The following is a 16,789-nucleotide window of genomic DNA, read 5'->3' on the forward strand; positions in this document are numbered from 1 at the left end:
CTACTGCAACTCACAAATTAACATTAGATGGGCCTGTGATGTGGGGTACAGATGTGTTCAAGTCACAGCTGGAAAACCAACTCTTTCCTGAAACAATAAGAATTTTTTTCTGCTCTGAGAGAGAGACAGAGGTCAATGGTAGGAGTTGTCAGGCAATGAGCAGTGAGTGTCTGTGATAAGTGATTGATGCTACAGACTAGCCTATAAACATTAGGTTGGGACTAAATCATCTTGAGGTCAGAGCATACAGCAGATGAGCGGTAGTCCCATGATCACACACCGGTAGTCCCATGATCACACCCCCCCCCCCCCCCCTCCTCTCAATATCTCACATAGGGGCTCCGTCTCTACTAATGAGAAGCCTTAAGGTTCCACTTTGTATTGTTAAATTTCACCACAGCACGATGACATCAACACTCCATAAAATATCATATTTTGCTGAGGTACCTCCCAAAAAGTACATTATTAAAAACCTGTTTCATAGCCAGTTAAAATGTCACTTCATGATCAAGAGGATCTGAATAATGAAGCCTGATGAGGGATCCATCCACCCCTAGACCTGCCTCTATCAGTCCTGTAGGAGATATAAAATATGGGCCAATTCATCAAACACAGGCCAGTCACAAACTGACTTCAGCTAGCTGGCAAGCTCCTGAAACAAATCATTTCCATATAACACTCTTCGGATAGTGAGAGATTGGTTATGTATGGATATGATCATTAAAGTTGAATTGCAACCCAATATAGCAAGGGTTAGACATTAATAATATCACTTTTAAATAACATATTCACTCCAGAAAGATAGACTAGTTATCTAAAGGGACACAAAGAAATTGCTCCCTCATGCCTGACTGTGTACTCCTTCAAGCCTCTGCTAAATAAAGGTTCACAGATACGTACTACAACTCCGAAGCCTGCTCATCTTCCAAACTCTATTTGGGTTTCCACTTTACTCTCTCCCACGACATCCATAATGTTTTAGTCTTTATAAGGACATTTCGAAATCTTTCAACTTCATATTCATCATTTCCAGCACCACCCCTGTGTAATGGTTCTCGTGGGCTGAAGGAAGAGTGGACCAAGGTGCAGCGTTTAAAGTATTCATGATTTAATCCAAAAAACCAAATCGAACAAAAACAACAAACAGGAGAAGGAACACGAAACAGTTCTGTCTGGTGCAGACACGAAACAGAAAACTACCCACAAACCACAGGTGGGAAAAGGCGACCTAAGTATGGTTCTCAATGAGACAACGATAGACAGCTGCCTCTGACTGAAAACCACACCCGGCCAAACACATAGAAATAGAAAACATAGAACAAAAACATAGAATGCCCACCCCAACTCACGCCCTGACCAAACCAAAATAGAGACATAAAAAGGATCTCTAAGGTCAGGGCGTGACAACCCCAAAAATCAACATATGTGAAAATGGCACGTTTCTACGTTTTGTAGTAAAAAAGATATTGGAAACACTTTCCGCTTACATCAACCAATTAGTAGACAATTAGTCAGCAATGCATACTCATAATTGGTTAAAATCACATGATGCACACATCTTTTTTTCCACACAACATAGAAACATATCATTTTCACATATGTTGATGTTAGGGTGGTGCTGTAAAGGATGAATACAGTTTTTTTTTTGTGTGTTTTTTTTTATAAATGTCTCTACGAAAACACTAGGACCACACATCCCTTGTTACTGTAAAAACATGACCCAAACCAATCCCTCAGATTGTGGCCTTTAAAAATTAAGAGCACGTATGAGGCCTTCATTTCCAAGTAAAGCATTTTTCCTCCCAAGAGAAGCAACCATTTCAATCATGTTAAAGTTTACAGCACATATAGCTGATAGGGATCTTAAAGGTGTTGTCTAATCATCTTCTACCTCCCCAGTGCTCTATACAGTAGGTGCCTTGTAAAAGTCCAGTTTTATGCAGCTTTTATTTTTGAGAGGTGGCTCTCATCTCAGATAACAGTTCAAACAGCCAGAGGCCAAGCCCAGACAAGGCTTGCCAAAAACCCAGACAAAGACAATTGTCACTGGCTACATTCACTGTCAGGAAATCCTCCCCCATTAGTCAACAAGCTAGACATTACCACTGCTATGAGGTAGGGTTGCATTGAGCATGACTTATCGTAGAGTAACAGCCAGTCAAGTCTTTCTCAGTTCTGAGGAACTCTAGCCTTTATAGGTAATAAGACATGTTGTATTTGCCATCATCTACCAACGTACTAAATAACAGCAATTCTGAGCCGATAAGGAAGATATCAACATGTCTCAGTCTGAGCAGGACACAGCTTGCCTTCCCATTCATAATACTGTCATTGTTTGATAGCACTTGTAAAAGCCTTGCCGAAGCTGAAATAATCTGAGCTAATGGCAGGGGATGCCTTGGCAGTCACACCAGAACAACACTTCTGAAACACTATAACCCAACTGTCTAAACAAGATACCCTTAACCGCAAGGGAACCGAGCAAAGGGATCCCTACCATTTTATAGCAAGCGCAACACAAGTTTCACGCTGAGATTTCAAAGGAAATACTGCTTAAAAACAAGAGCATGCAGAATGCATGACTCTAAAATAGTAAACGGCAGCGTGAGGTTGCTCAAATAGCAGTGTCAAAATATAGACACAGAATGTGCTCGCAGCGGATGTATAGCTGGAGGCCGCATCCGAGAAGCATTTCATAAATGTGCACTACAGCACAGAAAAACATGGATACATTTACTGTCTTCAATCCTGAAATGAGCAGTCTGAAAAGTATGGGTGTGATCTGAGCTGCTGTTTGTGAGCCAGCCAGGGGTAGATGCACAGTCAGAGTCTGACCCCCTGGACCGATCCAGCCAGGGATGCCTCAAATAGACAGAGGCCAAGCCTTGTTCCTGTTTGTGATTGGCCCTGAGCTGTAGCCACAGTGGGTACAGACTGGCACTGAGACCCTGAGCCAGAGGTCAAAAGGACAAAAAAAATGCTGATATAGCAGCCATTGTGGCCCAGTGGCATGGGATGTACCCAGCGCTGTTCAGACTGTCCAAGAGAATAGGAACTTTCATGAAGGGGCAGCGGAAAAGGGCTCGAGCTGGTCACCATGAGTGTAGCCTATGGGACACAGAGGCAAAATAAACATAATTGGGACTAGGGTTGCACATTTTGGGGAATATTCAGAGGTGGAAACTTTCCGTGGGAATTAACGGAAATATATGCAAATTAATATTAAAACCATTTAAATGTAATTTTTTTGCGTTGGAAATATTTACAACATCATACGGAGACAGACACAAATCTTTTACCTTAATAATTTGCAATTAAGTCCTTCCAATAGAAAAAAAAAAAAGATTTAGTTACAAATTGAAATTGTATTAAATGAGTTGACTCTTCACATGGGATGATTTCACTGAACAACAAAAGAAAGGGAATATTGAATGATTCCCCAATGATCCATCGCATCTCCCAAAAACGTTTTCAACATACAGTTGAAGTCGGAAGTTAACATACATCTTAGCCAAATACATTTAAACTCAGTTTCACAATTCCTGACATTTAATCCTAGTCCCTGTTTTAGGTCAGTTAGCATCACCACTTCATTTTAAGAATGTGAAATGTCAGAATAATAGTAGAGAGAATGATTTATTTAAACTTGTATTTCTTTCATCACATTCCCAGTGGGTCAGAAGTTTACATACACTCAATTAGTACACTGCTCAAAAAAATAAAGGGAACACTTAAACAACACAATGTAACTCCAAGTCAATCACACTTCTGTGAAATCAAACTGTCCACTTAGGAAGCAACACTGATTGACAATAAATGTCACATGCTGTTGTGCAAATGGAATAGACAAAAGGTGGAAATTATAGGCAATTAGCAAGACACCCCCAATAAAGGAGTGGTTCTGCAGGTGGTGACCACAGACCACTTCTCAGTTCCTATGCTTCCTGGCTGATGTTTTGGTCACTTTTGAATGCTGACGGTGCTTTCACTCTAGGGGTAGCATGAGACGGAGTCTACAACCCACACAAGTGGCTCAGGTAGTGCAGTTCATCCAGGATGGCACATCAATGCGAGCTGTGGCAAGAAGGTTTGCTGTGTCTGTCAGCGTAGTGTCCAGAGCATGGAGGCGCTACCAGGAGACAGGCCTGTACATCAGGAGACGTGGAGGAGGCCGTAGGAGGGCAACAACCCAGCAGCAGGACCGCTACCTCCGCCTTTGTGCAAGGAGGAGCACTGCCAGAGCCCTGCAAAATGACCTCCAGCAGGCCACAAATGAGACCATATGCTGACACATGCACATTTGTGGCCTGCTGGAGGTCATTTAGTGCTCTGGTAGGCTCTGGTAGTGCTCCTCCTGCTCCTCCTTGCACAAAGGCGGAGGTAGCGGTCCTGCTGCTGGGTTGTTGCCCTCCTACGGCCTCCTCCACATCTCCTGATGTACTGGCCTGTCTCCTGGTAGCTCCTCCATGCTCTGGACACTATTCCATTTGCACAACAGCATGTGAAATTTATTGTCAGACCTCCGCCCTGGCATGCTGTCAATTAACTTCTGGGCCACATCCTGACTGATGGCAGCCCATTCTTGCATAATCAATGCTTGGAGTTTGTCAGAATTTGTGGGGTTTTGTTTGCCCCACCCGCCTCTTGAGGATTGACCACAAGTTCTCAATGGGATTAAGGTCTGGGGAGTTTCCTGGCCATGGACACAAAATATCGATGTTTTGTTCCCCGAGCCACTTAGTTATCACTTTTACCTTATGGCAAGGTGCTCCATCATGCTGGAAAAGGCATTGTTCGTCACCAAACTGTTCCTGGATGGTTGGGAGAAGTTGCTCTCGGAGGATGTGTTGGTACCATTCTTTATTCATGGTTCGTTCTTAGGTAAAATGTTGAGTGAGTCCACTCCCTTGGCTGAGAAGCAACCCCACACATGAATGGTCTCAGGATGCTTTACTGTTGGCATGACACAGGACTGATGGTAGAGCTCACCTTGTCTTCTCCAGACAAGCTTTTTTCCGGATGTCCCAAACAATCGGAAAGGGGATTCAGAGTAAATGACCTTACCCCAGTCCTCAGCAGTCCAATCCCTGTACATTTTGCAGAATATTAGTCTGTCCATGTTTTTCCTAGAGGGGAGTGGCTTCTTTGCTGCCCTTCTCGACACCAAACCGTCCTCCAAAAGTCTTCACCTCACTGTGTGTGCAGATGCACTCACACCTGCCTGCTGCCATTCCTGAACAAGCTCTGTACGGGTCGTGCCCCGATCACGCAGCTGAATCAACTTTCTTGGGCGCCCTGAAGCCTTTTCATAACAATTGAACCGCTCTCCTTGAAGTTCTTGATGATCCGATAAATGGTTGATTTAGGTGCAATCTTACTGGCAGCAATATCCTTGCCTGTGTAGCCCTTTTTGTGCAAAGCAATGACAGCACATGTTTCCTTGCAGGTAACCACAGTTGACAGAGGAAGAACAATGATTCCAAGCACCACCCTCCTTTTGAAGCTTCTGTCTGTTATTCGAACTCAATCAGCATGACAGAGTGATCTCCAGCCTTGTCCTCGTCAACACTCACACCTGTGTTAACGAGAGAATCAGTGACTTGATGTCAGCTGGTCCTTTTGTGGCAGGGCTGAAATGCAGTGGAAATGTTTTTGGGGGATTCAGTTCATTTGCATGGCAAATAGGGACTTTGCAATTCATCTGATCACTCTTCATAACATTCTGGAGTATATGCAAATTACCATCATAAAAATTGAGTCAGCAGACTTTGTGAAAATTAATATTTGTGTCATTCTCAAAACTTTGGCCATGACTGTACATCTGTAAAAAGTCTAGAAACTAAAGCTTTGCTTATCTTCCTCTCAGGCTTCCACGTCTTCTCCCTGGACCTCCTCAATGTCCACCTCTTGAACATCAGACTCTGAGGCCTATTCTTCACTGTCACTTTCCAACCTTGTTGAGGATGGCTCGTTGTCAGGCTCAAAAAGCCTCAAATTTGCCCGGGTGGCCACCAATTTTTCAACCCTTGTATTGGTCAGCCTGTTGCGTGCTTTGGTGTGTGTGTGTTCCCAAACAAGGACCAGTTGCGCTCTGCGGTGGCTGATGTTGGTGGGATTGGGAGGATGATGGAGGCAACGGGATAGAGCCTTCGATCCACAAAGTCCATTCCAGCAGGTTGCTGATGAGATATGTTGGCACGACTGCCATATTGCATCTCCATCCCATTGCTTGGAAGTGTACTTCGCCAGACTGCCAAGAACCTTGTCCTCATCCAGGCCAAGGAGGCACGACACAGTTGTGATGACACTATAGACCTTGTTGATCTCTGCATCAGACAAGATGCTCTTGCCAGCATACTTTGGGTCAAACATGTGCGCTGCTGCATGTATGGGCTTCAGGTAGAAGTCTTCATGCTTTTTTATGAATTTCAGAACTGCAGTTTCCTCTACTTGGAGCAACAGTGAGGTGGGCAGGGCAGGGCAGTGCAGATTTCTTCTCTTACATCTGCAAGCAGTCTGAACATTAGACAGGATGGCATTGTCTCCCTCAATCCGTGCATTGGCTCCTGCTATAGGTTTCAGGAGTTTCAGGCTGCTTACCACTCTCTCCCAAAATACATCATCCAGGAGGATTCTCTTGATGGGGCTGTCCATATTGGCAGACTGATATGGCCATTTCTTGGAGAGACTCCTTCCCCTCCAGGAGACTGTCAAACATGATAACACCACTCCAACAGGTGTTGGACAGCTTCAATGTGGTGCTCTTATTCTTCTCACTTTGCTTGGTGAGGTAGATTGCTGCTATAACTTGATGACCCTTCACATACCTAACCATTTCCTTGGCTCTCGTAGAGTGTATCCATTGTTTTCAGTGCCATGATGTCCTTGAGGAGCAAAGTCAATGCATGAGGAGCACAGTCATATGGGTGTGATGTGAGGGTAGGACTCCTCCACTTTAGACCAAGCAACCTTCATGTTCGCAGCATTGTCTGTCACCAGTGCAAATACCTTCTGTGGTCCAAGATCATGGATGACTGCCTTCAGCTCATCTGCAATGTAGAGGCCAGTGTGTCTGTTGTCCATTGTGTCTGTGCTCTTGTAGAATACTGGTTGAGGGGTGGAGATGTAGTTAATTATTCCTTGCCCACGAACATTCGATCACCCATCAGAGATGATTGCAATACAATCTGCTTTCTGTATGATTTGCTTGACCTTCACTTGAAATCTGTTGAACTCTGTTGAACTCTGCATCCAGCAAATTAGTTGATAAAGCATCTCAGGTTGGAGGGGTGTATGCTGGGCGAAGAATATTCAGAAATCTCTTCCAATACACATTGCCTATGAGCATCAGAGGTGAACCAGTTGTATACACAACTCAAGCAAGACATTCATCAGCATTTCTCTGACTACGTTCCACGATTGAGTCAAAAAAAAATCTGATTCCAGGAGGACCATGAGCTGTTCCTATCAATAAGGTGTCTGATTCATCATTTTCACCTCGAGTAGAAGTAGAGGGACTTTTGTCAGAGAATTTAAAAAATCTATTTGGTTTGTGCTTTCTCAAGTGTGACTTCAACACCTCCCTCTGGAGAGGATGAAGAATCCGAAAGTATGGCAAAATGTGGTATGAAGGGACATTGGTCTGTTTAAGTGGACTTGGAAAACACTTGACAAAGACTGATAAATTAGAAAATGTCTGAACAAAATGTTTGTACAGGCTTGACAGACATTGTACAGTATACTGAGTGGTCAACCACAATGGGCCTACAAGTGAACCGTTGAATATGCTTCAAAGCATGTAAAGTGCAATGCACATAACATCTGGAGAATGCATTGAAGGAATGAGATTGTCGCCCTTTTTCACTCATGGCTCATCTTTAAGAGCTCAATAAAAAAAAACAGGGCCAACTGTCTATGGAAATAAAGGTTAAAACCAAAAATGTGGCTGTTGACAATATTGACCAAGTGCTTGAGGAAACATATCAGATCCAGGACAATGGAAAATGCAAGAAATGCATTTAAAAGGCGCAATCTGATTTTGTATTTGATATATTAGGATCCCCATTAGCCAAAGCCAATGGTGACATCTAGTCTTACGGGGGTTAGACAACAAAAATTGCATTACAATTTACATACAGTACATTTAAAAACATTAACATGTAGTGTTTGTGTGCATCTATCAGTTACACATACAGTGCATTCGTAAAGTATTCAGACCCCTTGACTTTTTCCACATTTTGTTACGTTACAGCCTTATTCTAAAATGAATTAAAATAGGGTTTTCCCCCTCAATCTACACACAATTCCCCATAATGACAAAACAAAAAACAGGTTTTCAGAAATGTTTGCAAATTGAAATATTACATTTACATAAGTATTCTGACCCTTTACTCAGTACTTTGTTGAAGCACCTTTTGCTGCGATTACAGCCTCGAGTCTTCTTGTGTATGGCGCTACAAGCTTGGCACACCTGTATTTGGGAAATTTCTCCCATTCTTCTCTGCATATCCTCTCAAGATGTTTGATTGGGTTCAAGTCCAGGCTCTGGCTGGGCAACTCAATGACATTCAGAGACTTGTCCCGAAGCCACTCCTGCATTGTCTTGGCTGTGTGCTTAGGGTCGTTGTCTTGTTGGAAGGTGAACCTTCACCCCAGCCTAAGGTCCTGAGTGCTCTGGAGCAGGTTTTACATCAAAGATCTCTCTGCTCCGATAATCCTTCCCTCAATCCTATTCTAGTCTCCCAGTCCCTACCACTGAAAAACATCCCCACAGCATGATGCTGCCACCACCATGCTTCACCGTAGGGATGGTGCCAGGTTTCCTCCAGATGTGATGCTTGGCATTCAGGCCAAAGAGTTCAATCTTGGTTTCATCAGACAAGAGAATCTTGTTTCTCATGGTCAGAGTCCTTTAGGTGCCTTTTGGCAAACTCCAAGCGGGCTTTCATGTGTGTTTTACTGAAGAGTGGCTTCTGTCTGCTGAGATGGTTGTCCTTCTGGAAGGTTCTCCCATCTCCACAGAGGAACTCTGGAGCTCTGTCACAGTGACCATCGGGTTCTTGGTCACCTCTCTGACAAAGGTCCTTCTCCCCTGATTGCTCAGTTTGGCCGGGCGGCCAGCTCTAGGAAGAGTCTTGGTGGTTCCAAACATCTTCTATTTAAGAATGATGGAGGCCAGTGTTCTTGGGGACCTTCAATGCTGCAGAAATATTTTGTTACCCTTCCCCAAATCTGTGCCGACACAATCCTGTCTCGGAGCTCTACGGACAATTCCTTCAACCCCATGGTTGGTTTTTGCTCTGACATGCACTGTCAACTGTGGGACCTTTATATAGACAGGTGTGTGCCTTTCCAAATCATGTACAATCAATTGAGTTTAGCACAAGTGGACTCCAAATAAGTTGTGGAAACATCTCAAGGATGATCAATGGAAACAGGATGCACCTGAGCTCAATTTCAAGTCTCATAGCAAAGGGTCTGAATTCTTATGTAAATAAGGTATGTTTTTAAATTTGTTATAAATGTGCAAATATAAAATAAAAAAATGTTTTCAATTTGTCATTATGGGGTATTGTGTGTAGATTGAAAAGGAAAAGTGTTATTCAATCCATTTTAGAATAAGACTGTAACATCACAAAATGTGGAAAAAGAGAAAGGGTCTGAATACTTTCTGAATGCACTATATATGTTCCTCTCAAGTTCTTGGCTCTTTCCAGAACAACTACCTTGTCCTTGACCCTCAGGAACTTGACCCCTATCGGCCTGGGTTTGTCACATGGTGGGTTTTCCAGTCCTGTGGGCGAGCTCCACCTCAATCTTCCTGTGGTCAATCTTCAGTTTCTCTGAGATCATTTCCATCATTTTGTGCTCAGACTCCGTGTGGATATTCTGAGATTCCATCCACAACCATGTTGTTCCACCTTGATTGTCCCTCGAGTTAATCCGATTTCTCCATCATTGTTATCATGTATTCACATACAGAACTGATGTCCTTTCTCAATGACTTACAGATTGCTGTCATCTTGCCATTCTACTGTCATAGAACATAGACTGCCCACCCAAATCACACCTTGACCAAACCAAAATAGAGACATAAAACGCTCTCTACGGTCAGGGCGTGACAGTACCCCCCCCCCCCAAAAGGTGCGGACTCCGGCCGCAAAACCTGAACCTATAGGGGAGGGTCTGGGTGGGCATTTCTCTGCGGTGGCGGCTCTGGCGAGAGACGTAGACCCCGCTCCACCTCTGGCTCGGCCCACTTAGGTGGCGCCTCTAGAGCGGGGACCCTCACCATCGACCCCAGACTGGGGACCCTCGTAGCGGGCCTCGGGCTGAAGGGTGCCTCTAGACGCTCCGGGCAGGAGGGTGCCTCTGGCAGCTCCGGGCAGGAGGGAGACTCTGGCAGCTCCGGGCAGGAGGGAGACTCTGGCAGCTCCGGGCAGGAGGGAGACTCTGGCAGCTCCGGGCAGGAGGGAGACTCTGGCAGCTCCGGGCAGGAGGGAGACTCTGGCAGCTCCGGGCAGGAGGGAGACTCTGGCAGCTCCGGGCAGGAGGGAGACTCTGGCAGCTCCGGGCAGGAGGGAGACTCTGGCAGCTCCGGGCAGGAGGGAGACTCTGGCAGCTCCGGGCAGGAGGGAGACTCTGGCAGCTCCGGGCAGGAGGGAGACTCTGGCAGCTCCGGGCAGGAGGGAGACTCTGGCAGCTCCGGGCAGGAGGGAGACTCTGGCAGCTCCGGGCAGGAGGGAGACTCTGGCAGCTCCGGGCAGGAGGGAGACTCTGGCAGCTCCGGGCAGGAGGGAGACTCTGGCAGCTCCGGGCAGGAGGGAGACTCTGGCAGCTCCGGGCAGGAGGGAGACTCTGGCAGCTCCGGGCAGGAGGGAGACTCTGGCAGCTCCGGGCAGGAGGGAGACTCTGGCAGCTCCGGGCAGGAGGGAGACTCTGGCAGCTCCGGGCAGGAGGGAGACTCTGGCAGCTCCGGGCAGGAGGGAGACCTCTTCCTTGGCCAAGGCACCGGATACACTGGGCCGTGGAGGTGCACTGGCGGTCTCGAGCGCAGAGCTGGCCCCACCCGTTCTGGCTGGATGCCAGCTTCCACCCGGCAAATGCAGGACGCTGGCACCGAGCACACCGGCCTGTGAATGCTCCGCCTCGACACCGTAAGCGTCACCCCATAGCACGGGGCCTGACCAGTCCCATGCTCGCCACGGTAAGCACGGGGAGTTGGCTCAGGTCTCCAACCTGACTCTGCCACACTCCCCGTGTACCCCCCCAAAAAATGTTTTGGAACTGCCTCTCGGGCTTCAGTGACCGGGTCTTGTCCTCTACCATTCTCTCCTCCCCCGTCCAACTCTTCCTCCAGGTTGGCGCACGCTGCTTGGTCTTCTTGTGGTGGGTATTTCTGTCACGCTCGCTATCCTCAAACTCCCTGTCATAAATCGACCAAGGCGCAGTGTGCATGTAGTTCCACATCTTTTAATGAAAGTGAAACCGAAACAACCAAAAAACAAACAGGTAAACAGCAAAGAATGTGACGCAACCGAGGTGCACACAAACACACACAGAAAATAATTACCCACAAAACACAGGTGGGAAAAGGCTATCTAAGTATGGTTCTCAATCAGAGACAACGATAGACAGCTGCCTCTGATTGAGAACCACACCCGGCCAAACACATAGAAATACAAAATCATAGAACATAGACTGCCCACCCAAATCACACCCTGACCAAACCAAAATAGAGACATAAAACACTCTCTACGGTCAGGGCATGACACTCACAGACACTATTTTAACAGTTTTGGAAACGTTAGAGTGTTTTCTATCCAAATATACCAGTTGTATGCATATCATATCTTCTGGGCCTGAGTAGCAGGCACTTTAATTTGGGCATGCTTTTCATCCAAAATTCCAAATGCTGCCCCCTACCCTAGAGAAGTTAAAAGGAATGACAATGGTTATAGGCTAAACAAGGAATTAGAGGTCGACCGATATGTCACGCCGTGATCATAGAGAGCCCTTGTTTCTCTATGGTGTAGTAGGCCAGGTCGTGACTAGGGGGTATTCTAGTTTATAATTTCTATGTTGTGTTCTAGTTTTATTTTCTATGTTGGTGTTTTGTATGATCCCCAATTAGAGGCAGCTGGTAATCGTTGTTTCTAATTGGGGATCATATTTAAGTAGCTATTTTTCCCACCTGTGTTTGCGGGATATTGTTTTGTGTTTGTGCATGTGCACCACGTAGTCACGTTTAGTTGTTCGTTTATCGATATATTTTATTTAAGTTTCTCTTTGAATTAAATATGTGGAGCTCAACATCCGCTGAACCTTGGTCCCGTTCTTACGACAGGTGAGACACGATAATGATTTTTCAATGCCGAAATCCGATACCGATTATTGGAGGACCAAAAAAAGCCGATAGTGATTAATCGGACGATTTATATATATATATATATATATATATATATATAATAATTACAATTGCAACAATACTGAATTAACACTTTATTTTAACTTAATATAATACAAATAAAAATATATTTAGTCTCAAATGAACAATTTGGTTGAAATGATGCAAAAACGCAGTGTTGGAGAAGAAAGTAAAAGTGCAATATGTGCCATGTAAAAAAGCTAACGTTTAAGTTCCTTGCTCAGAACATGAGAACATATGAAAGCTGGTGGTTCCTTCTAACATGAGTCTTCAATATTTCCAGTTAAGAAGTTTTAGGTTGTAGTTATTATAGGACTATTTCTCTCTATACCATTTGTATTTCATATACCTTTGACTATTGGATGTTCTTATAGGCACTATAGTATTGCCAGCTTAATCTCTGGAGTTGATAGGCTTGAAGTCATAAACAGGGCTGTGCTTCAAGCATTGCGAAGAGCTGCTTGCAAATGCAGGAAAGTGCTGTTTGACTGAATGCTTAAGAGCCTGCTGCTGCCTACCACCGCTCAATCTAGACTTAATTATAATAAACACACAGAAATACGAGCTTTAGGTCATTAATACGGTCAAATCCGGAAAGTATCATTTCGAAAACAAAATGTTTATTCTTTCAGTGAAATACAGAACCGTTCAATAGTCTAAATATTGCTGTTACATTGCACAACCTTCAATGTTATGTCATAATTATGTAAAATTCTGGCAAATGAATTACAGTCTTTGTTAGGAATAAATGGTCTTCACACAGTTCGCAATGAGCCAGGCGGCCCAAACTGCCGCAAATACCCTGACTCTGCTTGCACAGAACACAAGAGAAGTGACACAATTTCCCTAGTTAATATTGCCTGTTAACATATATTTATTTTACCTAAATATGCAGGTTTAAAAAATATACACTTGTCTATTGATTTTAAGAAAGGCATTGATGTTTATGGTTAGGAACATTGGTATAACGACAGTGCTTTTTTCGCGAATGCGCTTGTTAAATCATCACCCATTTGGCAAAGTAGGCTGTGATTCAATGATAAATGAACAGGCACCGCATTGATTATTTGCAAAGCAGGACAAGCTAGTTCAACTACAAATATCATCAACCATGTGTAGTTAACTTCTTTGGGCTGCAAGCCCGAAGCCGGGCACAATATGACAACAGCCACTTCAAGTGCAGGGTGCGAAATTCAAAATATATTTTTTAGAAATATTTAACTTTCACACATTAACAAGTCCAATACAGCATGTGAAAGATAAACATCTTGTGAATCCAGCCAAAATTACAGCGAAAACACCACATATATTTATGTTAGCTCACCACCAAATACAAAAAAGGACAGACATTTTTCACAGCACAGGTAGCATGGACAAAGCCAACCTAACTAACCAAGAACCAACCAAACTAAGCAAGAAACAACTTCATCGGATGACAGTCTTATAACATGTTATACAATAAATGTATGTTTTGTTCGAAAAATGTGCATATTTGAGGTATAAATCAGTTTTACATTGCAGCTACCATCACAGCTGCCGTCAGAAATAGGACCGAAGCAGCCAGAGTAATTACAGACACCAACGTCAAATACCTAAATACTCATCATAAAACATTTCTGAAAAATCGATGGTGTATAGTAAATTAAAGACAAACATCTTGTGAATCCAGCCAATATTTTAGATTTTTTAAGTGTTTTACAGCGAAAACACAATATAGCATTATATTAGCTTACTACAATAGCCTACCACACTACCGCATTCATTCATCAAGGCACGTTAGCGATAGCAATAGGCACGTTAGCGATAGCGAATAAACCAGCAAAATATATATATATATAATTTTTGACTAACCTTGATAAGCTTCATCAGATGACAGTCCTATAACATCAGGTTATACATACACGTATGTTTTGTTCGAAAATGTGCATATTTAGAGCTGAAATCAGTGGTTATACATTGTGCTAACGTAGCATCTTTTTCCCAGAATGTGCGGATATTTTTATGGCACTCAACTATTCTGACCAAATAACTATACATAAATGTTACTAAAAAATACATGTTGTATAGGAAATGATAGATACACTAGTTCTTAATGCAATCGCCGTGTTAGAATTCTAAAAATAACTTCATTACGACATCCAGCTTAGGTATAGCGAGAGAGTAACCAAAATCTGGGCGCAAACGACTATTTCACATGTTCGACAGATATTTGAAATAGCATCATAAAATGGGTCCTACTTTTGATGATCTTTCATCAGAATGTTGTACAAGGGGTCCTTTGTCGGGAACAATCGTTGTCATATCATTTATAGGCAGGCCCTAGAACAGAGCATCGATTTCAGATTTTCCACTTCCTGTCAGGAAGTTTGCTGCAAAATGAGTTCTGTTTTACTCAGATATAATTCAAACGGTTTTAGAAACTAGAGAGTGTTTTCTATCCAATAGTAATAATAATATGCATATTGTACGAGCAAGAATTGAGTACGAGGCCGTTTGAAATGGGCACCTTTTATCCGGCTACTCATTACTGCCCCTGCAGCCCAAACAGGTTAACTAGTGATTATGTGAAGATTGATCGTTTTTTTTATAAGATAAGTTTAATGCTAGCTAGCAACTTACCTTGGCTCCTTGCTGCACTCGCGTAACAGGTGGTCAGCCTGCCATGCAGTCTCCTCGTGGAGTGTAATGTAATCGGCCATAATCGGCTTCCAAAAATGCAGATTACCGATTGTTATGAAAACTTGAAATCATCCCTAATTAAATCGGCCATGCCGATTAATCGGTCGACCTCTACAAGGAATGCTCTGACTCTGTCATATATTGGTCTAAAAAGCCATTGATAGACGTGATAACATTGTTAAGCAATAAACATGCTATATCTGTGCTTCAGACACATCCTTTGCAAGACAGACAGACAATCATTATGGCACTCAAACTAGAAGACAGTTGTTCAAGCTAGAAGACAGTTGTTTGACAAGGCATGCTTCCCACATACTAGATCAGCACTAGCCGCCTCTCAGCTGTTCCTCCTCAAAGTGCTCTGAATTTATGTCTTGATACTTCACATTGCTTAGGTCTCTGCATGAGGCATAACCCATATACTGTACATTCCTTTAGGAATGATGCATGCAGCAATTTCTGCTGGCACCATTTTATACAAATTGTATGCTCACTAGTTGGCTAATCACATGTGAAAACGTCTTCCCGAAAAGTACATTTCAATGTTATGCTTATAATGTTCCTTCATACTTTGAGGCTACATTTGATTTTGTATTAATTTAGTAGCCTATAGTGACATGTTCACACATTAATCCCATGTAACTAACATCATGTGAACGTGATGCTATTTTATGGTAGACTACACAACATAATCGTTGTGTTTGTTGCAAATTATACGTGCGCTTATACGTGCTCTGTATGAAGCCCTAACAGCTCGTGAAATCAGCAGCTCGGCTAAACAAAGCTATCAGCAAACTTGGTAAAGTTATTGAATTGTTATAGTCAACAACGAAACACCCATTAATTGTCTAAAACAGTACTGTGAATTACTACAATATAACGTAGAGTTTAATATGCGGTCTTACCTGTCGAGAATCTCCTTACAAATTACTTTGTTGTAAACTGTCAGACTTGTATCAGCGCAGAGCAAATCCAGAAAAAAACATGCCTGGGAACTTGCAAGCAATGAACAAAGTTTTCATTACGTTTTCTACAGCGAGATATTAGCCTACTGTTTTATAATTTGTTAGAGCTTTGTCCCTCCATAGGGTGCCCAGGTTGACGGGGTATTTAGCAAAGACGTAAATAGTGACTTTCTGTAGCCTACTTCTGAGTCTCGTTTACATGCTGATACTGAGCTCGTATTTCTCCCGTTGGATGAGGAAATGGAGCATGCTGGGGGAAGAAAGGTGGAAAAGCTTAGTTTACTGACTCCTACAGGCGTGATACGAACGTATATTTAGGAATTTAATGTTTGGAGGGACCGCTATATTCCAAAACTGAACCGTTAATTTTTTAACAATCCTTGTTTTTGCCATTGAGTGGAATTGATGTAATATGACTCACAGATCGTATCTCGTAAAGTGAATATCTGAAAGCCAACTCTTAAGTCCTAGGGAATTTAAGTATTGTTAAACAATGGATTATTCCTGTCAAATAACATAGGTGACCTTTCAGTGTATTGTCACAAGCAACATTAGTAGAACTAGTCTATAGGTAAACCAAATGCCTAAACCCCAATGTTGTTTTATAAGTTACTAATGTGCTACTACTACTTTTGATCCAAAAAACAGTTGAAGTCGGAAGTTTACATACACCTTAGCCAAATACATTTAAACTCAGTTTTTCACAATTCCTGAAATT

General features: G+C 43.2%; 1 protein-coding gene across 3 annotated transcripts in view; it reads right to left on the reverse strand.

Moving 5' to 3' along the window:
- The window catches only part of LOC129862376 (tetraspanin-9), a 322,087-nt gene extending 305,792 nt beyond the window's left edge, over positions 1-16,295 (reverse strand). For all 3 annotated transcript variants that reach the window (XM_055933974.1, XM_055933972.1, XM_055933975.1), the window contains exon 1: positions 16,012-16,295. The gene's annotated coding sequence lies outside the window, so the exon portion shown is untranslated. The remainder of the gene's footprint in view (positions 1-16,011) is intronic.
- Positions 16,296-16,789: the final 494 nt, after the last annotated feature.

Source organism: Salvelinus fontinalis, chromosome 9, assembly GCF_029448725.1.
Source record: "Salvelinus fontinalis isolate EN_2023a chromosome 9, ASM2944872v1, whole genome shotgun sequence".
In the NCBI taxonomy this organism is placed as follows: Eukaryota; Metazoa; Chordata; class Actinopteri; order Salmoniformes; family Salmonidae; genus Salvelinus; species Salvelinus fontinalis.